Source organism: Lepidochelys kempii, chromosome 10 (genome assembly GCF_965140285.1).
Source record: "Lepidochelys kempii isolate rLepKem1 chromosome 10, rLepKem1.hap1, whole genome shotgun sequence".
NCBI classification, from domain to species: Eukaryota; Metazoa; Chordata; order Testudines; family Cheloniidae; genus Lepidochelys; species Lepidochelys kempii.
In genome coordinates, this window is record NC_136389.1 from 64,377,511 (window position 1) to 64,400,910 (window position 23,400).

The window sequence follows — 23,400 nt, forward strand, 5'->3', positions numbered from 1 at the left end:
AATTAGTAAAAAGTAAGGCTATGCATCACAACATGTATTTTGTTCATTAATTTTGACAACTGCTATTTAGGTTTTGATTTTCCGTTATAATGTTTCATAATGTACTTGTAAACATATTGCGGTCTGTTATGTGGGAAATAATGAAGGCTTAGTAGTGTGGGACCTCACTGTAGTACTCTGCTTTTAAATCTTTGCTGAGAAGCAAGGAAGAGAGATGCCCAGTTTTTTGCATGACTCAGAAAAATGCAGGTTCCTGCAATTCTGCTGTACATGGGGCAATCAAATGAAGCAATCAACTCTGTTTCTTTTAGTATTTCTTTTTAAAACATTTTGTGTTGAGAGTTGGTCACATTGACGTATCCTTTGTTGTCCTAGTGGTGTTACAGGGGATGTAATTTATGAATAACTGCTTCATTCAAAGCAGCCAGGGGGTGGATGATTATGACCGGAAAAATATTCAACTGAAATATACAATTTTAAGTCATTTCAACTGGGAACACAAGATTTATGTTGTGCCACAGACACACATGCAGCTATCATCCTTGTCTTGCCAAATAGAAAGGGGGTCAACCACCTCCACGTCGACACTCCCCTTTCCTCTAGACCCCACAGAGTGGTCTTGTTGGGCCCATGGATCTGTTGCAGAGAGGTAGGGGGCAGGTCAGTGCTTATGAGTTGCACATCATTCCTCGCTGCCAGTCCAACAGAGATCAGGATAGACATAAGGTACAGCCTCAGAATTTACTATTTTTCTGCAGTCTTCTTTCCGTGTGTGGTGAGGAGCCTCTTTGTGGGTATCACAAGGTAGCTTCTGACTGGGTAAAGCTGATAGTGCAGCTCCAGAGGAACCAGACTACCAAGGAACAAGGGGCCTGGAGATCCACAGTTGGCATAGTCATGTAGCCACTGTACAGATGCCTGCTCTCCTGAGGCATCCACATCCACTTGGTTGCGGTGCACAGGCTCCACTGTACAAGGACAAACCCCATGGAATGCCCAGACAGGGCTGAAGAGAAGAAAAGTCAAGCTGTAGAGCCAGCACTTTCTCTTTTGGGGTTCACTGGGTTCTACCACCTGCCATACATGGAAACAGGTACCACTGGGCCAGAAAGATGAAATTCACGCCCGTGTAGGACATGAGTGGACCTTAAGGCCTTCTGAGGTCCCTCTACATTGAGATGAGTTCCATCCTAAATGAATAACAGCTTTACAGATAACACCAATCTCCTTGAAACAATCTCTTTACTTTCTGAACAACAGAAAATTTAATTTAAACAGTGAAGCAAAATACTTATTGTCTGGGGAATAGAAGCAGCAAACTGTTGACATGGCTATTGTATAGATAAGTAGTTAATAGAATTGCTGTATACACAAGATCCAACTTTCTTATGGCTCTATAACATATAATCCCAAACTTGCTTAATACATAATTTAGACTATTACAATAACTTTTATTGCTTACAGGCTTGTAATAACTCTCTAGATATAAGAGAGTTAATTAGATAAGTAGATCTTGCTCAGTTAGGCCTAACCTCACTTTAGTATTAGAAAAATTTCTGTCACACACACATTAAATATGAAGTCTGATTCTTGGATGAGGTAAAATCTGCAGCCCACGTGTGCTTCCAGTTGATTTGTATAAAAAATGCAGGGATTGGAGGAGTAGCCCTTGTAGAGAGAGGGTAGGTATTTTTAATTGTTAACAAAAGCTTCTAGAATCTCTGAATTTCTCTATTCTGAGTATAACATTAAAATGGGAACCAAGGACTTTGAGTCATGTAAACCTATTGCTTTATTAAGCATATTAAGAAAATATTTTAGGAAAATTAATTGCAGCGGGTATTAAAATGTTGTTAATTTCATTGATCAAGACCAGTCTGGCAATATGTCAGGTCAACAGAATGCTGGCAATTTATGATACTTACTATCTTTAACTTCTAAAACAAGAGGGGTTTGAGGGGAAGAGGGTGGCAGGGAAAGAATAGATCCTATTCGACTTTTGTAATAGAAGTAAAAAACTACTATTGAGTCAGTTGTATTTGGCTGTTTCTGTTCAAGTATTTAAAACAGTTGGAATGAGATTAAATTATTATGTAATGTCCCAGAAAGGATATTTGTCCTAATCAGGAAATATTTGAAAGAGGTTCCCAAGAGGACCAGGCATGGATGTCCCAAAATAGCCAGAGCTTCTAGAAGCAGTAATGAGAAAAGATGATAGAAATGTGAGCATTAAGGGTCAAAACCTGTAAAAGGTGAAGCTCCTAACACAAGAGTCCATTTCCTACATGAGTTTTTTAAGGAAAAAATGTAACACATATAAAAATGTCTATACAATGTTAGGGGAGTCTCATTGAGTTGTCAAATAGTTAGGGATCAATCCAGAGCCCTGGAGCATCCACAGCACAGAGCCATCAACAGTTTGATAGGTTCCTAGGTATTAAGGTCAGATGGGACTTGTTGATCATCTAGGCTGACCTCTTTTATATCACAGGCCATAAAATTTTACCAAGTATTGAGCCCAATAACTTGTGTTTACTAACTAAAGCGTACCTTTTAGAAAGGCATCCAGTCTTGATTTGAAGACATCAAGAAATCAAGAGATGAAGAATACACCACTTCCCTTGATAGTTTTGTTCCAATGGTCAGTCACTTACACTGTTAAAAGTGTGTGTCTAATTTCTAATTTGAATGTGTCTGGTTTCAGCTTCCAGACATCAGTTTTGGTTATGCCTTTCTCTGTTAAATTAAAAACCCCTTTAGTACCTGATAGGTGCACACTGTAATCAAGTCACCTCTCAGTCTTCTTTTGATAAGCTAAATATTGAGTTCTTTATGTTTTTGAGTCTCTCACTGTAAGGCATTTTCTCCAGCTCTCGAATTGTTTTTGTGGTTCTTTCCTGCACTTTGCAGTGTTAAGGGTCTGCAGCTGTGGAGGTTTCCTCTACTCATCAGGAGGAAGCACTCCCACTCTGAGATGGCTGAATTAAGTTTGTGCTTATCAAACTCCTCCCACTCTCTGTCCAGGATTGAGTCGCAGACTGCACCAACCTGATAGCCACATATATATCAACTGGACACAAGGCAATCACCAGGAAAATACTAAATGTGCCCTTAGGCCTTGTCTACACTACACGGTTTTGTCAACAAACATCAGGTTTCGTCAACAAAACAGTTGAGGTGTATACACTACAATGCTTCTTCTGCCAACAAAACTCTCCTGCTTTGCCGACAAAATAAAACCACCTCAACGAGAGGTGTAGAGCTTTTTGTGGCAAAGTTATATTGACAAAGTGTCAGGGTAGACCCCACACTTGGTTATGTCTCTGTAAATTCTCCCACAATGCCCATCCTGACTGCTCTGTTCCGCAGTTCAAACTCCCCTGTCCTGCACCCAGGTACACATGCATCTGCCCCTCACCCTTTAAAGGCATGGGGATTTTTGAAATATCACTTCCTGCTTGCTCGGTGTGGACAGCTTACATTGCATCTTTCCAGCTGACTATGGTGGCTACATGCAGCAAATGCTGAGTTGTTGAATCTGCTGGCATTATGGGTAGAGGAGGCTGTACAGTCCCAGCTCCGCTCCATCCATAGGAACTTAGATACCTATGGGAAGATTTCTCGTGGCTGGTTGGATAAGAGCTACAAATGGGATGTACAGGAGTGCCATGCGAAGATAAAGGAGCTGAGGTAGGCATACCAGAAGGCAAGGGAGGCAAACTGGTCCCTCTGGTGCTGCGCCGAAGACCTGCTGCTTGTATAAGGAGCTGGACGCCATCTTTAGTGGCAACCCCTGTGGATACTTCGGTGGGGCTGAAGGTGGCAGACAGTAGACCTAACCCCGAGGACGAAATCGTGGACAAGGAGGTTGAGTTGGAGGATGATGTGGAGCACATGGCAGGGTTGTTCAGTAATGCGGAGAGTCAGGACTTCGCACTTCCGGAAGGGTCTAGCCAGTCCCAGCAGTCCATCTGGTGTACATGATGCAGGAGAGGAGTGCCCTGGTAAGTGATCTTTTTGAGATGCTGCTGCTTAGTTATATGAGATAGCGCCATCCTTTACTCTGTATAGTCTAGAAGTGGGTGAAGGGATAGAAATGTACAAGACTAGCTGTGTTTCCCTGTGCAGCTAAGCAGTGCAGTGGAACAGCATGTTAATGCACACCAAGATTTCATGGGAATCCTCCAGAGATATCCCTAGGAAACTTTCCTGGAGGTAGTTGCCAAACCTCTGCTGAAGGTTCCTTGGCAGAGCTACTTTGTTCCTTCCCCCATTTTAGGAAACATTCCCATGCCACTTGTGCAGGGACCAAAGCAGCACACAGGTGAGCAGCATAGGGACCGGGTCTGAAACTGCACTCTTGCAGGAGATACACCTTTGCATCCTTGCTTACCCTCAGGAGTGAGATATTTGCTTCAATGACCCCCGCCTGTGGAAAATGGTAGCAGAATTTACGATATTGTCCCAAGTCGCCTTCAGTGGTCCCATTAAAAAAACACCTAGACCCTTTTCCCTATCTGGAACATCCAAACCCCACCCAGGCTGAACTCACCATGTTCAAGGTATTCACGGAGATGGTGCTTGCCAAGAAACAGACACAAAGTGATTGGTATGTTAAAAGTGGTGTATTTTACTACAATGATTCAATGCTGTGCATGAACTAACAATCATGCTTCTGTGTATTGTTTTTTATGCTTCTGTAGGTGTGGCCTTTAGGAGAATGCCCTACACACCAGCAGAGCACCTCTGCCGGATAAGGAAGCGACCAAGGTGGAGTAAAGAGGACATGTTCCGAGAGGTGCTCCAATCCTTAGAGGCTGAAAAAAGAGAATGCAGGGAGTGGAGAGAGACCCTGAAGGAAAAATTTAGAAAGGCAGGACAGAAAGGAGAGTGAGGAGTGCATTGTAAAGGACCAGGAGCGAATGACAAAAGTGATGGAGAAGCAAACAGATGTTTAAGTCCCTGGTCACGCTCCGGTAGAACACATGCATACTTGCCTCCCCCTCAAACCCACAGCCGATACAGAACTTCTCTCCATGACGTCCCCAGACTCCTCCCACACATTCCTTCCCAGAACATCTCAGTACCCCATTCACTCCATCCCTTTGGACAGCTTCCAAAATGATAGCTGGACTTATACACAGCTATGAGTGCCTATACTGCCCTGCACTGTTCACTCCCTTCCCACCAAGCCTTTTGCATGTGTTGTCAATTTGGTATTTAATAAAAACAAACTCTCTGAAAGGTAACCACTCTTTATGTGTCTCCTGTACGTTGTGGTTGCTGCTGATAGTAATACATAATGGCAGTTTGATCATTTGCTGACTACAAATCTCGGTCAGGAATCATCACAATTTTCATGCAAGGCAGAAAATTAACAAAGCGTGGCAGAGTGCTGTATAGAAAGACACATTAATGGTGCTCATTATCAAAATGTTTCCTCAAAGCCTCCCTGATTTGAATAACAACAAAAGTCAGGTTTGAATAACCCCCCATTGTGCCCCTCTAATAGCCCTGGTAACTGGCTGCTCAAATTCAGCAGCCAGACAATCTGCCTCCACACTCCACCCCAGGGAAAACTTTTCACCCTTAGCCTCACAAATATTATGGAGCATGCAACAGGCTGCTAAGACCGTGGGGATGATTTCTTCATTTACGTCTAACCTACCATAAAGGAAATACCAGCTTGCTTTTAATCTGCTAAAGGCTTCTGCCCCTCTCCTTCCCACTGCACCTTTCAGCGCCCTCCCAGCTCCTGCCCATGTGCCCTGCTTCTGCCCTCCCACTTGTTCCTGTTTTCCCCTATCTTCTGCCAGGGGAGCATTGAATGCAGGGGAGACTGTCTCCCTATTCTCAGTTCCAGTTCCATAGCATTCGCAGGAAGATGTGAGAATCACTTTCAGGGAAGATCCTTCTCCATCCTAGGGATGTTGCACTGTGCAGCCAAATTCTTCAGAGAATTTAGCTACCAAACTCTAAGTCTCCACTGAGCATGTGTCAACTGAGATTTCTCAGAGGCTTATGACGTGTCCAAATTTGGGTAAATTTTTTACAGGGACAGCAAAAGGCACATCCTTGATCCCAGGGCAATTTCCCCTGCAAATTTAAGGCGCTGCTCCAACCCACGGAGCTGCTAGGTTTCTCGCAGCTGTAAGAATGTTAATTCCATTCTGGGATGAAACTGAACTATTTTAGCTGAAACTTTCCAAAATAGTTCAGCTTTAGGCAGACGCCTGGGATAGAAAATGGTTTAATTTTGGCAAAATTATAAGCAACTGAAAACGAGATCTTATAATGGAAAGCGTTGGGCAGCTTTAACTATAGACAACATTACCTGCACTGTTTCTACTACTGATGCAGATGTGTTGCTATCTCACAGTAAGAGTCTGATTTTTGTAGGAGCTGATCACCTTCAGCACTCCTTCACTGTAACTAGAGCAGCTGGCATTCATTACCTCTGGAAATCAGACTCCAAGCGAGTAAGGGATTGATCTGGTGAGGAGATGAATGGGAGTTGAAGACACCATTCTGAAAAAGTTCTCAGCAGCTCACAGAATCCGCTCCTTATGTAAACCCTAACTGCTCTGTGGATGTTCAAAACTCTTACAAGGCACTCAGATTCACATTGCTCCTTCATTCATTGCTGTTTTATAGAACTGAATAAGGATATTCTTCAAAAAGAATCAGTTGAAGAAGTCCAACATGAAATACATGGTTAAAATGCTGGTAATATATACACTAGTTTGCTCTTTTCCCATTTATCTACTTCAAAATTACGGTTGGTTAGCAAAATTATTTTCATTTTAAAATATTTTTGCATTCTATGGAAGATAATTTGTTCTTTCTGTGTTTCTTTATTGTGCATTTCTGGAATGCGTCAAGACTGATTATAGCATGAGATATATCATAGCTTTTTCAAGCCGGAAAGGTGATCAGTCAATTTTGGTAGCTGACGAATTATATTCATAGTACCAGACTACAATACTTTACCTCCAAATTCATGCGGCAATGTCCAGACTCATATATAGTAGCTTTTAGAAGTCATGCAAATATTTCACCAAGCTTTTAGATAGATGTGTATTTTTCTATCTTCCCACTAATATAATTTGCATTACAAACAGGACTTTAAATAAAGTATTCAAAAATTAATAAGAGGAAATAGGTCATAAGTCATTCAATTAGTGTAGTCACCAGTAAGGAATTCCACTAGGCTACTTTCTATTTGCTTATTTCAAAGAAATATGACACATAATCATATGTTAGTCACATTTAGTGTGCTGTTGATGATAACAACTGAGTACTGAAGGGAGTTGCAGGGGAGGGATCTCTGGGATCAGATCCCCTATTTATTCGCTATGCCATCATCAAAAACCCTTCAGGCCTAATTCTCCAGTGCCCTGCACCTTATGTAGGATTTGACATTAGTTTAAAGAGGGTGTAAATACTACTAAATCAGAATGGTAGCATTGTACACCCACTTTGCATTTCCTTTACCCTGCTGTAAATGATTACACAAGGTGCAGGGCAGCAGAGAATCAGGCCTTTCATGCCCAGCTGGCACTTCCCATTGGCTGCAACTCCCTCCAGACTTACGAGCACCTGAGCTACTCAGAGAGCATCTCTTTAGAACAATGCAAGGCCTTGCACCCGAGATACTGAGTGCACTTGCTTCACAGAAGTCCCATCCCACGCAGTTCAGAACCCAACCTCCTATCCCACATTGGCCAGTTTAGCTAGGTGTTTTCTAAATTAATCTTGAAAGCCTTGGAATAGAAGTAGTGATCCTGTGTTTTACTTTCCAAATCTCTTTATTATTCCAAAATGGGATATTCAAATTGTGTTTGTTTAAAAATCGATTCCCTGTGAGGTTTGGAGGAATTTGCTACAGGATTTCTGTCAATTTGCCATCATGTACCCAGTCTCTTTCGCCTTATAAATATCCTCCAATAATCCAAACAATAAGATATTTTAGCAGCAAAAATAAGTGAAGGAAGGCACTGTTGTTATAACAAAAACACTTTTGTAACACCAAACCTGTTTTAGTGAAAATTTCATTTGTCATGGTAGCCGACTTATATTCAATACAAAATTTGTGCAATTTTTTTGCACCCATTCCCTATCCATTTTTTAACAGGGTTGAAAAAAACCCATGTAGCATTTGCATGCTATGACCACTTAATCAGACATTTTGGGTCAGAAGCGATGGAAATGGTGCATTTCCAGTTTGCAGAACACACCCAATGCATTTGCAGTCCTCTGCATACAGCTGTCAGATGGACTGTAGAGGTGGCGGAAGTGAGGGTATTGGAGATATGGGAGGAACTGAGCAGGCTATTTACTGCTGCCCTACATTTCAAAGCCCATTTACTCATGCTTTGCTTCCTGGTCCAGGATGTGACCCTGTATTTGGGATATCTTGAAAAAATCCTGTGGATCTATTTTTGTGTGCAGTTCCCAAGATCTATATAAGCAAATACTGGCAACATTTTGAAAATCCACAACAATCTATGTGTATATTGAACATTGGTGGGCTAAAATCCTCTCTAAATTTCCGCAGTGTAAGTACAGAGTTAATCTATTGAAACACTGTCTGTACACCGAAATAGCTCAGAGCAGAATTTTGCCCATTATATGTAAAGATTTGGCTACTTTACTTCTAGTACAGAGTTACCATACAGTATTCAACTTGAATTTATATTACAAATAAAACCCACAGGACTTTTAGTAAAAAAAAAAAAACAACAACCCCTTGAAAATGCACAAAGTTCAAGTGAGGTGAAAGTTTTTACTTTTAGCAAAAATAATTAGTTTCAACAGGGTTTTTTAAAATCTATGTATTTTCCCTTCTAATTTATCTTAAGGTTGACCTCCTTCCATACAGTTGCCACTGAACTGTGGTTTCTTTTGATAAGTGGCTAGCTTAGTAAACTGGAGTAATAGAAATGGGGTGAACTTTAATAGTGCAAAGTGCAAGGTCATGCACTTAGGGGCTAACAACAAGAATTTTTGGTATTAGCTATGGATTTATAAGTTGGAAATGACAGAGGAGGAGAAAGACCTGGGAATATTGGTTGATCATAGGATGATTATGAGCCGCCAGTGTAGAGGAGCATAGTGTGGGGGGAATCCAGATATAGGTTGAGAGGGTTCTGTATGGGGCAATATGGGTGTGGGCGGCTCAGTGGGGGATCCAGCTAGGGTGGGGTCTGGATGCACAGAGGCTTGTTGAGGGGGTTCTTGGTGCCAGGGTAATGAGACAATGTGTGTGTGGGGTGTCCAGGTGAAAGTGGTTTGGGCTCAGTGGGAGGGTCTGAGTGTGGGGGGGATAGAGCTCAGCAGGGTGGTCTGGGTGTGGGAGGCTCAGTGGTGGGGGGTCCAGATGCTGGGGGAATGGGGCTCAGTGGGGTTGGGATCCAGGTGCAACTGGTTGGGGCTCAGTTGCAGGGGGGAATCTGGGTGTGGGTGGCTTGTTGGGGTGGTCTGTGTGCAGGGGGAGTGGTGCTTGTCGGTGGGGCCTCAGTGCAGGGGGGGTGAGGCTCAGTGGGAGGGTCTGGGTATGAGGGGGTCTGGATGCATGGGGGGAGCAGCTCCCCGTAAAGTGATCCCTCCTCCTGCAGCTGAGGAGTGATGGGTGCAGTAAGTGTGGGGTGGGGGAGTTTGCAGAGCTTCCTATAGCCAGGGTAGAAATCTGGGCGGGGGTGTCTGACCCGGCCCCGGATGCTGTGCAGGGAAAGAGGAAGCCCCATCCTTCCCAGCCTAGCCAGGACTAGCTGCTGAGCCCGGCACAGGATAGGAGCCACCAGCTGTGTTTTCCCCAGTCCCACCCCTACCGCACAGTGATTTACCTCTCTGCGGGCTGCCCTGGGCACCCAAAACATACTGCTGGGGAGGGTCGCATGACCACTTTTATGGTTTCCCTTTGCTTCCCCATCAAAAAGTCATTTTTCTGCGGGGGAACAAATCTGCAGGGGACATAAATTCTGTGCATATGCAGTGGTGCAGAATTCCCCCAGGAGTAACACTTAAACCACTACAGCAGCACAGCTGCAACACTGAAGCTGCACCACTGTAGCACTTCAGTCTAGACACTGTTTATGCTGACAGGAAGGTTCTTCCATCATGGAGGTAATCCACCTCCTCAAGAGGCTGTAGCTAGGTCAACAGAAGAATTCTTCCCTCAGTCTAGCACTATCTACACTTGGAGTTAGATTGGCATAGATGCATCTTTCAGGGGCATGGATTTTTCACACCACTGAGAGATGTAGCGATGCCAATATAAATTCCCAGTGTAGACTGGCCCTAGGATACATGTGTTCACATTGGATATTAAAGGCTTGGAGGGCATCCTCTGTGTGCTTCGGCACTTTCCACATGGAGAGGGGGGATTAACCAACTCCACAACACTGTCCCTATATGTGCCCCCACCCCAACACTTCTGCAAAAAGACAGGAGAAAGTTAATACATCCTGTGACTATACTAACTCGTTTGGTTCCTTCTGCATAGGGGAACCCGCCTCTCTTTGGAAGGGATTACAAAGGAAGCAGTGTATGGGGGGAGCCTTGACAGGTTTGTGCAGAGAGTGGGGGCGAGAGCACTGCCATGACATATGCAGACCTACTCCAGTGGGTATTTCCATGGGAGGTGGTGATCCAAGTCAATCAAATCCCTCCTGAAAGCCCATTTCACCTGCGACACCTAAAAGTAAAGATAATGCAATGGTTGTATCTGGGGTTGCCTGTAAATTTGTGTGTTTCTGTGTGTGTATCTATTTAAAATATATAAAATGTCACTAAACCTTTGTTATTGGGCCATGGCCATTGCCATTCCACAACTTGTCCGCTGTCCTTGTCTGTTGTCCTCTTTTCACTTTCTCTCCATCTGTCTCTTACTTTATTTTGTCCTTTTTGGGCGTGAACTTTTGAGGATGGAGACCATGCCTTCTTTAGTGTTCAGAAAGCACCCATCACACTGTGGGCACTACCAGAAACAAATAATGAATGAAGAGGATGATAATAATAATCACCAGTACTATGACTGACATGCTAATAAATAGATTTTCTTTTTCTCCAAAGACAGTCAGTTATCTTTAATCTTTAAATAAAAGATGTAAATTGAAAAGAACTTTGACTGAGATTTTCAAAGCTGCAAAATGGATTTGGATGCCAGCTTCCTATTCAAATTAATGGGAGTTGAGCATCCAAATCCCTTTGGTGGCTTGGACAATCTGAGACACTGTTTTCAAGTTTATTTTACAATGGCTCTATTATTCTCAGATCTGGGGCCATTTTACTAGTATTCCTTGCATCAGAAGACAAGCAGGACTAGGTCTGTACTATTACTTTCCTAATAATTACTTGTGTTACCTTCTAAATTATATACACCCCTTCAGTTAATTCAGTGTGTAGAGAGAGATATCTCTGAAAAACTTGGAATGGTATCAAAGAAATAAATACATTGTGAGTTCAGCCTTTAGCTTTATGTGAAAAACACTGGATTAAACACAGTACGTATTGTAGGTCAACTATATTCACTAATCACTACTACAACAAAAGAGATGGACTTTGTTGCATGCTGACTTCAATAAGAATTGTAAATCACTTCATAGACTCTCTGCTTATTCAGTTCACAGCATGATCACTATTGTTTCACCTTTCCTTTGAATACAGTAACACTCTCTACTTGGTCCCGTTATATGAAAGTCACACTCCAAGTCTAGTTACCCGTTTTAAATGAGCTGACAAATACAGCCTGTGCCCACTGATCCCAAAATAAAACATATTTCCTAACTTAATGATGTCGATAATTAAGTGTGATATTAAACTATTGAAGAACAGTGGCTACATGCAATTTTTAGCTTGAAGTAAGAAAAAATCTATACTGTATTTTTTTATGGCTGGCTATGACAGATGATTGTGCCTGCTTTGTGAGTTAGAGTTCTCTGTAAGTTAGCAGCGAATATGAAGCCTGTTGTAATGTAACTTTGCAGGTAGAGCTGTGGGCAGGCATCCTGTGCAGAAAGAGCCCCCCGGGGTAGAGATTGCATTACCATTCTAAACAAAATTGCTTGATCAAAAATATTTACCCAAACATCGATAGAGATAGGCAGAAGTCTTCCAACTGCATTTTTAAAGGAATATTCTACACTGGAGGAAAGGTCTTTTCAAATAAAATATATAGAGGGGAGTTGAAAGACGGAGTATTTGTGAAGATCTGATGTTACTTTAGAAATTTAATTTTAAAACTTAGAGTTCTATTTTTATTAAGGCTGAAGTGATACTCTAAACACTTCTGAAAACATTGATGTCTCTCTGCCAAAAGCAAAAGAATATATATATTCTGTATAAATAGCTCCATAGATTCAGATTATAAAAGATGGATTTGGGATGTTAATCAACTAACTGACACACTGCCACACTGGAGCTGGGATTTGGGAACAGGCAGCTTCAGGGGGTCTAAGGGCCTAATTCTACTCCTATTAAAGTAAATGTCAAAATTTCCATTGATTTTATTGGTACAGGTTCATGCTCTAGGAAACAAAGATTCCTACAAGTGTGTTAGCTATCAAGTTTAAAGGTTTATAACTATAAACCTAAGTTTTATAGTCTGCTAATGCAACTTTTTGTAGCCCATGACTAGATGAAATTAAGTTTAAATGTTTTGCTTTGTTTTATATGTTTTTTCTCTAGTTTTTAACTAGACAGCATTTTATTAAGTGTTGCTATAATTTGGATATGACTGTCAACATGTGTGTAGACTGGCTGACTGGGCAGTCTAGGGGGTGTACTTCTCTGCTTTGGGGAAAGGAGAGAAAATGGGTAGGGTTGACTGACTTTGAGGTATTCAAGATCATTTAAAGGGATCTCGGAAGGTGCTGATGTTTTTGCCCATATAGATATTGCAGATGGTATGAATGGTAAATGCCATTAATAGATTGACAGTTACACTGTCATTCTAAATAACAGAATCAGGCTAGTCCACTGTAAATTGGGAGTGACAAAAACATCTCAGTGACAGAGTACAGAAAACATGCCATCAGTTTATGCCCCGTCTCCAAGACTATGGGGATGTGTACAGGCACACAATTCCATACGCAAAGATGTACATCAGATCTTTGTAACTGAGCACACAAATTATGTGTATGCACTCTTACACACATGAAATTCTGAAAATTTGGTCCTTATTGCTTTTAGGCTGTTTTCTTAAAATAGAAAAAGGATACGATTGCCTAGTAGGCAAAAAGTAAGACAGAATAATATTTCTATAAGATGTTAAGGGTATTTTGATATGGGGGTGATAAAAGAAAAGCTGTTCAATTAGCTATCATTTAAAAATATAAATTATAGTATGTTATCCCAGAGTTTTGCCAATTTTAGCAAGTAATGGCTTCATAAAAGTGTACAGTATAAAGTGGGATTTTGATCCTTTTTGTTAATCGGCTTTCCCTTTTGTGATTAACTCTGCACAGACTGCCTCTGTATATATGTAGGCCCACTCCTTCCAAATGCAGGACCACTAATTTTGATGAAGACAGACTATTGTGAATTCCTCTTCACATTAATGTCCCACCTTGATGTCTTCAGGGTACTCTCAGGATTATGAGCAAATGGCCACTAGCACATTAGTTGCATTAACTTTCAAGTAGTAGTTAGAGGCAGAAGATCTCACCAGTGCAACCCTATTGGGATAAAGTGCTAGAGATGAAAGCTAAATCAGCTACTTCATATGGGAAAAGATTAATTCCTGAGGTGTGGTCATGTTGTGGAATAAATCACTGGATATGGAAGGAACACCTGGAAAAGCTTGGTACTAGGTGAATAAACTCAGTTTAGCTGCCCATCAGAAATATCCCTGAAATGTGTAAAACATCACTGACACTTGCATTAACCTGGTGGAAAAAACTGGAGACCCATGACATTCAATAAAGATATGTGCAAACTACTTCCCAGAGGAAGGAAAAATCAAATGTACACCTACAAAATGGGGACTATCTGGCTAGGCGGTAGTACTCTAGGAAAGAATCGGGGGTTTTTAGTGGATCACAAATTGAATATGAGTCAACAATGTGATGCAGTTGTGGAAAAGATTCATATCATTCTGGGGTGTATTAACAGAAGTACCATATGTAAGACACAGAAGGTAATTGTCCCTCTACTCAGCACTGGTGAGGCCCCAGCTAGAGTAATATGTTAAGTTCTGGGTACAACACTTTAGGAAAGCTGTGGACAAATTGGAGAGAGTCCAGAGGACAGCAACAAAAATGATAAAAGGTTTAGAAAACCTGACCTGTGAGGAAAAGCTAAAAAAACTGCATGTTTAGTCTTGAGAAATGAAAACTGAGGGGGGACCTGTTAAGTCTTCAAATATGTAAAGGACTGTTATAAAAAGGACAGTGATCAATTGTTCTCCATGTCCACTGAAGGTAGGACAAGACGTAGTGATATGCCAACTGGCTAATACCTATTACATGTTTCAGAGTAACAGCTGTGTTAGTCTGTATTCGCAAAAAGAAAAGGAGTACTTGTGGCACCTTAGAGACTAACCAATTTATTTGAGCATGAGCTTTCGTGAGCTACAGGATGCATCCGATGAAGTGAGCTGTAGCTCACGAAAGCTCATGCTCAAATAAATTGGTTAGTCTCTAAGGTGCCACAAGTACTCCTTTTCTTTTTACCTATTACATGCTTTTACTCATTCATTTCTTTAACTGATGTTCATTAAAAGTTTTCACTATCCCATCAGGCTAAGTAGAGATTTACACACCATATTTATTCTTCTGACAGGTTGAGCATATTTTTATATTACGTTAGGTTTTCAATTAACCTCGCTTCTGTGTATTTTATAGCACTACAAGCAATGTTGAACATGATTCATTTTTCCCCACATAAAACTTCAAAATGTAGCATTTCCTTAATGTATGCAAACTTGCAATATTTTATCATATCGGGGTTTTGAAATGCTTTCAATATCCGATTTCCATTATTTGTAGGGAGTTACACCAAGAACTTCCTGCAGAGTTTTACATTACTGTTGGTTATGTTAGTAGTGGCCTACGCTGAATTGTATTGCTGCCCTATAGTTAAGTTTAGGTAGCGATTTTGTGATATTTTGATGCCCTTGACATAACTTAGAGTGTACGGATAGATGCGTCTTTTTTAGCATAGATGTATATACATAAATATTTTGCAAACTTCTATGGTATTTTCAAAGCATTCAATTTAGTGAAGGGAAATGAAACACAAATGCATGAAAGAGAAAAAAAGTAGTTATAGAGCTCACTCCAAATGATCCAGTATGTTTTGAAGTGCTGGATTTTCACTCCTATTATGTAGCACAACTGAACTGGAGAATAGCCTACACCAAATTAATGGTTGTATGTGTGAAACAATGGATTAAACTATGCAGGATGGTTGACTGGGATAAGATATATTAAAATTAAGAATCATTATGACTCTTCCAGCTCTTAGCAAAAATTTGGAAAAAGGTACCTTTTCTCATCTATTAAAGCAGCTACTGCTGTTTCTAATCTGGCTGTGCCACTTCCAGATTTCTGAAAATGCCCTTTAAAATGTGACTAATAATATTCTCTCTCTCTTTTTAAAACCTCATTCATCCTCTCCCACCTTGCACATGGTACTAGAGACCATGACACAAAATTGTCACAGGGTAACTGCCCCTTTAAGGGCTGATGTGTCCAGGCCCACCTGTGACACAATCCGCTTGCCACCCCAGATGGAGAAAATAAGCTAAGTGACATGACATGACAGGTCATGCATGTAAAATCATCCCCCTGTGATGAAGATAAAAAAAATGAAGCCTCTAGAGAGACAAAGGGACAGAGAAGAAAGGCTCTGTGAAGCAGGGCTGGAACCCTACTAGTAAATTGGGGAAACCAGTTTGAGCCATTGCACCACCCCACGAAAGAGGGCTGTGGAATCGCTTAACCAGGGGGAAGGATTTGGTCTGTGAACAAGTTATTTGGGAGAAGCAAGAGGAAACTGAAGATGGTTTGCCTGCTGGCCATGCTGTGCCTGGAAGAGGTATGCTTTGAGTCAGCACCCTGCCACAACAACTTAACCAGCTAAAGTCACAGGTACTTTGCTGTCCTGGATTTGCCTCAGTTTATCCAGCTGCTCCTTTTTTGTGATTTGGAATGTAAATTTCTCTGCTAATGGGTTCCTCCACTAAGGGCCCCTCTGGATTCCATGCTTGGGCCCCTTTACTCTTTTAGTTACCTTATTCCCCTTCACCACTTTCTTTCTGAATTCACATTTGGATGTCAGTTGTGGAAAGATGATACTTAAATCTCTGTTCCCTTCATCATTTTGGTCCCTTTTTTACTCTCTCCGCTTCAGTGTCATCAATCTCTGGTTCTGCTAAAACTGTTAAACTCCATTACTTTCTCTTTAATAAGAATAGCTTCAACCAAAACTTCATTCTCTCCATTTCTCATACTCACCCCTACTTTCAGGAACACAAGTGTTCGAATTCTCCCCAAACTCTCTTTTTATTTCATATCTCCCAGGCCTCTGAGTTTGCCTTCTGTCAGCTCCATAACATCATCCAGATTAGGCACTATATCAATCACTCTTCTGTCAAAGCTTTTAGCGTTTCTTCATCTCTTTCTCCCTCTTGACAAGTGTAGTCCTCCTTCTTGTGGTCTCTCTAAGGTTTATAAATTATCCAGACTATGATGGTTCATCTTATCACCAAATATTTGGAATGGTGTCTTCTCCATTCCCTTTTCCAGTAGAGAACATTTCTCAGATCTTCAAGATCCTTCATTGGCTTGCAAATTCCCTTACATTCTGTGCCCATATCTATTGAAGCTGTTTTCCCTGTCGCTTGGTCATTGCACACTTTTTCATACTTGTCCTACCACATCTACACATGCACTGTCTTTGATACATTGTAACCTCCTGTAAATATCTTATTGATGCAAAGTTTATGTCTGGCAGCAAAGTGTTCTATAATACTTTTCATAAGCAATGTTATGCAAAAATTACTAATTGCATTTGAAGTGAAAAGTCTTCTAGGCCTGTTGTACTTATTCAGTGATAGTATTAAAACACCAACTTTTCTTAATTTCCAGAATCAGCTCGAAAATGTGTTTGGAAGTGTCAGAAGCAACAATGAAGTTTGGAGTAAAGCAACTGAAAAATTAAATACATTTAACACAATAAGTTACATTGATCTACTCTCCATTACCTGTCTCAAAGATCTATGACCAACAAAGGTACAGCATCTGCACAGTGGATCTCCAAGATCTGGGAAGTGGGATGAGTTTATCTTTGATGGCTGAAGATGGAACCTTTGGCCACATAGCCCTAAATCAGCCCTCCCATTTACCAGCTGTGAACACTGGTGTAATTTTGGAGATAGGATGTCTCCACTGAGCCAAATATTCCATTCAGGGTAATTAGGGAAGACCCAACATCTGACCCCTCACTTTTATCAACAACATTCTTTAAAAGTAGGGATCCTCTCTCCCACATCACAACTGCTGTGCAGGAGTTACTGCAGCCCCACAGCAAAGCTGAACACGGGGGAGAATGGGACTGAGATCCACTGAGCACTTCAGGCAGGGCGGGGGGGAGTTGGAGGAAAAGATTGCCTACATTAACTCCTTGCCCCAACCCTTGGATGACCACACTTTGTTCCTACATTGTAGGGTCTCTCCACTTCTCTTGGCACATCAGCCCAATTTGACTACGGATAGGCTGGCCTGGCAAGGAGACATTTTAATAAGTGATGCTGTGTTACTGTGCCCCTTGCGTCCACCTTGACGACTCTGTGGATTTGGCTTAGAGAGAGAGAGGAATGAAAATGAACTTACATTTAAGGTTTCGTCTGGCTTGGCTTTTAAGATTTCATGCAGTCTGGCTTTTGAGTACATTGGTTCTTGAGTTCATTTTTATGTATCAAGTCATGCTTTACATTCTGCAATATAGATACCAATCTTCTCTCAGCTCCAATACCAAGTACTTTATTCTAAACTGAAACTTGTACATCTGTGGCCCCTTAAACCAATATAACTCATGTGTTTCTGCAGCAAACTGCAGCTTCTGTTCAAAACTGTATTAAATGCACTAAAAATCCCCTTGTGCTTCCAAAAGTGCAGCGGATTGCTAACACACCAAGGCCTGCATATCCCTAAATTTGAGCGTGGTCATGAAAAAAGTTGAAAATTTCAACCCAGTGAATCAGTTGTTCATGTACTTCCACCTAGGTATGGCTATGACCACACTTCATGACCCTAGGATATTTCAAGAAAAAACAACTCATGGGAGCCTCCTAAAATGAGAAGTAAAGAGCGTGTTCTCTTCCTACTTATGATTTTGCACATCTTTTAGCCAGCTCTGAGAGCTAAATATACAATCCTGCACTGAGAGACATGTTGTGGATTTGTAATAGTTGCTAGAGGACTGTAATTCCATGGCTAGATTAAATTAATCAATTCACCTTGTTCTTTTCCTATATAAAGGTATGTGTTCATTTAGGGTCATACTGTGGTTTGCATTAATATGGGTGTGGGGAGGGGATGTACAAAGAGTTCCATTCCCTCCTCCCTTGGGCCCCATGCATAAAGGCCATACACAACTGCATGCCTTGAATTCAAGAACTTCTACCTCAGTATGTCCCTGGAATGTGCATCACCTTAAAGGGGTGATGAGGAGCTGGGAGACGGTGCAGACATCACCAAATACCTGAACAATTGGCCTGGAACATTGAGGGTGGGGAGGTATGTTGTTCCACTGGAAAGGATGGCCAGCACAGTCATCCTGCACAGCAAATTGCTCAGGGAAGAAATGTTCCTTCCTGATTCATAATTCTTCCCGGTGATGCAGCACAACTCTGCTGTCCTTAGTCCAGGTCTGCGTGCAGTTTGCACAATTTCATCCTTTATACGTCATCCAAGTAGAATTCAATTCACATTACTAAAAGGAGTTCAAAACATTCTTCATTTTAGTGAACTCTTCCATAGCACTTTGTGCAAGAGAACATGGCTGGATGGAAATTGCTTCTGGCAATGTGAGAGGAGAATGCAGCATTTATGTGTGCATGTGAGAATGAGTGAGTTGTGGCAGCCTCTCGGCATATCACACTTTTGGTTTGTATACCTAAGATATGCCATGATCTATATAACTGGGTATAAACATAGCTATATAACAGTTTGTGTGTTATGCCTTTGACACCAAGTACTGATTTAACAATCAGTATATTTGGCAGAAACATATATATATATATATATATATATATATATTGAAACCACAACCACAGCCAGATGTGTACACAGATGCTGCAAAAACAAAGAGCAGTATACAATGGAAGAGATGATTTGCCTTAATAGAATGTGTAGAGATACTGCTCTCTATCTACCTTGGGAAATGTGAGGGCTGAATCAGCTCTGCTGGGATCTGAAGCTGTGGTTCTAGTGTCACTGAGGTATTCCAAAACTGATGCTTAAATTACTAAACCATCACTTCCAGCACTCTTTTGTTGGAATGCTCTTCCAACGATATTAAAAGTCCAGAAACCTATGCTATGTTAAAGTTGATCTAATTTACAAAGAGTTCTCGGATATTAGACCGTGGAAAGACTTGAATGGTAATTTTAAAAAATGTGTTAACTATACTGTAAACTATCAGAATAAACCTTTGATCAAAGACTATTGTGTGGAAATTTAAAGATTTACGTGTGTAGATTAATGTGAAGGGCTTTGGGAAATGGTTTGGTACATAAGGAACTATCTAACGCATTAATGGTGGGATTTTCAAAAGCATATAAGGGAATTAGGCACCCAGTTCTCTTAGGTGCCCTTGAAAATCTCACCCTAAAGGACTTATTACAAAGTAAAAAGTGATAATATTTTCATAGGGAGCCTGAACAATAGAGAAAGAAAGAACTGTGGAGATTTGCTATACAAGTCTAAAGATCAACTATAGCTCTTTGTAGCTTTTTAATTTCAAATATATCATGTATATTTCAGAGTCCTTTCCTGATTGCCTGTTATTGTATATTGCAACTTGAATTTGATGCCCACTATGAAAATTAATAATTATCATGATGTGAGAATAGACAAGGGTCAGATGATCCAACTATCTCTCTTTTGTCAAGTCCATTTCTTCTTTGCTTTTGATTTAAGTCTAGTTGCATTTTGTCAAGAAATTCAGCATCCTAAACAGAAACTATTTTGAATAATTCGACAAATTAGTTATGTAAAATATATTTTTCAATATATCTTTTTGCTAAAGATTTTAGTTTTCTTTTTTTTGTAGAAACTTAAATAGTATTATTAAAAATGTTCAGTATATGGTAAAAAAGGCAAGTTTGCTTGCTCCTAAAGTGCTTTTGTACAAGTCAGCTCTTAAATGCCATCTCTGAATATTATTTTTCTGATGTCAAGAGAGATAATCCTGTATTAGAATTACTAGGGGGCACATTTCCATGAACTTCAAAGCATCTTAGATCTAGAATTAAGAACTGTGTTTGATAGTACACTTCATTAATCTTAGATTGGCCACTGGCTTTTTTTCCCTTTTCTTCTCCCTCCCCAGCCCCATTGACCATCTTTCTAATACAGTTTATTAAAACTAACCATGCAGTGCACTGTTATTCTTCTTGGTAGGATTGTTTTGTTGCATTCATGAAAGAACAGTTTCTCTATAGAAAATGCCCTTTGGGAATCAGTATTCAGGTTCACAGTTCCTGAAAAAGTCAACAAGTTGGTGTGTTGAATTCAGATCTGTCTTAATGGTCTTATCATTAAACCTGCAGCAGGCATATATAAACCATGCTTTCTGTGGATACTGGGAAAGTATGATTAAAATAAATCATCTGTCTGATGAATATTTTCCTCTGACTTTTGGCAGGATCACCCACCTGAGCTCATGCCAGCCTGTACGGGAACACTGATGCCAACAGTTTAAAGATCTTCACATTTGCTTTCTGTGGTAAGATTTAAAGATAAAACAGTAAATAGCATTATAATATTACTGTCAGATGTTAAATTGCACTAAAAGCAAACTCATATAAGATGAATATTTCTCTTTGACCATCACAAGGAGGTATAAGGCAGCTTATTACTGCATAGGACAACAGTTGATGATAAAATCTGAACAGAAGTAATGAGCAGTTATCATAGTAATAATTAAAAATTGATAGTTTACAAAGGAAAATTGGAATTCTTTATGCACAGGGCAAGAATCAGGCCATTTTCATTGTCCACTGTATTATAGTAGTTGCTCTCAAAAGGCATTGCTATTGAACTGGAATGGTGTGCATTTTGGAGAGCGCATCCATTTTCCACAAGCTTGGTGATCACCTGCAATAAAATGACATCTAACATTTCTCCTCTTGCGGGGGAAACAGCAAATGTGACAAGGCCTAGCAATACCTTCCCAGTCTAATGCTGTCATTATAACTATAATCTGATTTTCCAGACACTGAGCCATATTCTCAGTTCTTGTTCCACTGTGCTCCTGAGAACTAAAAAGCAGACTTTATCTGGCTATATGGTGAAAGCCAAGACCTGCCCTGGTGGAGGGAAATTTTCAACTGATAGCAGAGAGGGTCCGAGCAATTCTGAGCTGTCATATTGCCTCTTATGACCATAGCTAAGTCTCATAAATTAGAGCAACCCTCAAGTTCCCTCTCTGACTGACACACATATTCCTTCCACTCCTCAAATACTCTTGGTGCAGGAGTATGTAGGGGATGCCTGGTCTATAGATTATGATATTGGGCTTGATGACATTTAGATGGGGATGGAGATGTTTAGTCCCATCATGCCATCAGTCTGCATTTAACATTTCCATTGACATGACTGGATGTACTGTATGTAAAATGATTGCACAATTTTACAGGCCCAATATTTATTGTTGTATGTATTTTTTCTGAATACGTAGGTTAGGTATCCCATTATGCTACCAGTTCACAGGTTACCTTACTGTACTCGTAACAAATGCAACCAATAGCTGACATTTTAATGAAAATATATATAAAACATGTAGCACTGTTGTTCCTCCTTTATTAGTTAAATTTTACATCATTCTTAACCTAAATAAGACCAAGAAATAGCAACATTTAGCCTAAACTGAGAATCACTAACAAAATTATTTTTAATTTGTTTGTACTGGGCCTAGTTCTGTGAGATGCTGAGCCTCAAACCCCTCAAATGTGCCAGTTTTCCCCTGGCATGCAGTGTGTATTTGCGATGATGCATGGAACTAGAGTTAACAGCTTTGGTTCCTCTGGTCGTTGTGCCGCTGGGAGCAGAGAGTTCAAGATTGTGCTCTGGTGCAAATTTGAGCAGTCTAGGTGACCATGCAAGGTCTCAGGGCTCTACAAGGAGGCAAAATTAGTCTTCAGCATGTTTGCTGCTTTACTCTCAAGAGCAGATGCAAAGAAAGGGGTGGGGGCTCGGTGGATGGCAAATGGATGCCCATAATCCTTAATATGCAGATAAGACACTTGGCAAAGTACTTCCCAATTTGGCCTGACTCCTGCTACTAGACAGGATTAACTTGGTGGCTGTGTAGCAGCTCTCTTCTTAATGAAGGGGAGTAATTGACCTGCTCTCCAGTTTTTACCTGGTATTTTTATGTGAAGCACATGACACCTATGTTGTGCAGGATATAGCTCAATGAAGTCATGCACCTGAATTCACTCTTCCAACCAGTAAAGTCATTTTGTATCACACTATATACAAAGTTAGCACTAAGGGGGAAACACATCCAAAGCTTTCATATTTAACATTATTGCGTATTCCAAGAAATGACAGAATATAGCCCAAATGTCTTCTAGTTTGGATTTGCAACTGTTTTTCAGTATTTCCTTTACACTGTTTCCTGTCATTAACCTTGCAGCTTAATCATAACTACCGATTATTAAGAAGAGGTATCTTACAACAGTCATGTCTGCCACATTCCCATCTATCACATACGGGTTTCTATATAATAAAGTAAACATGATATCATCTTATATTATGAAGCCTCACAATAGATGAAATTTCATTATTGTTGAGTGACTTTGTAAAATTGGAACATGTTGAGTGTCCCTAGAGAAAAACTATATCTATATCAGGGCCTAGGCGACCCGTATACTTCTTCATTAGAAAGAAAAAGATAGAGTTTTAATAGTGCCTTGCCTCATCAAGTAGCCATGAAAAATCTAATTAAGTGCTGAACAGCAAATTGTAAAGACTATTGTGTAGGCAAACATCATGATCCTAGTAACAATTTTAGAAGCTTTCCAAACTGTTCTGTATCACTTTTTGATTTCTTGGTGTACTGTAACCTGGGGACCTGCAAGTCAGTGCTGCTTCTGAGAGGTGGAGAACCTGTGAGAACCAAAGGCCAGGTGGTGCTGAACTACAAGACCTTTTAACCATGGAAAAAGAG

General features: G+C 40.6%; 1 protein-coding gene across 19 annotated transcripts in view; it reads left to right on the plus strand.

Moving 5' to 3' along the window:
* SEMA6D (semaphorin 6D) overlaps positions 1–23,400 on the plus strand; it is a 276,265-nt gene that overhangs the window by 93,688 nt on the left and 159,177 nt on the right. For 15 of the 19 annotated variants that reach the window (XM_073303922.2, XM_073303919.2, XM_073303926.2 and 12 more), the window contains one exon: positions 20,872–20,952. The exons of 1 other annotated variant lie outside the window; for it this stretch is intronic. The gene's annotated coding sequence lies outside the window, so the exon portion shown is untranslated. Of the gene's footprint in view, positions 1–17,090; positions 17,235–20,871; positions 20,953–23,400 lie in introns of all 19 variants that reach the window. 3 more of the 19 variants (XM_073303916.2, XM_073303920.2, XM_073303921.2) reach the window with 1 other exon arrangement.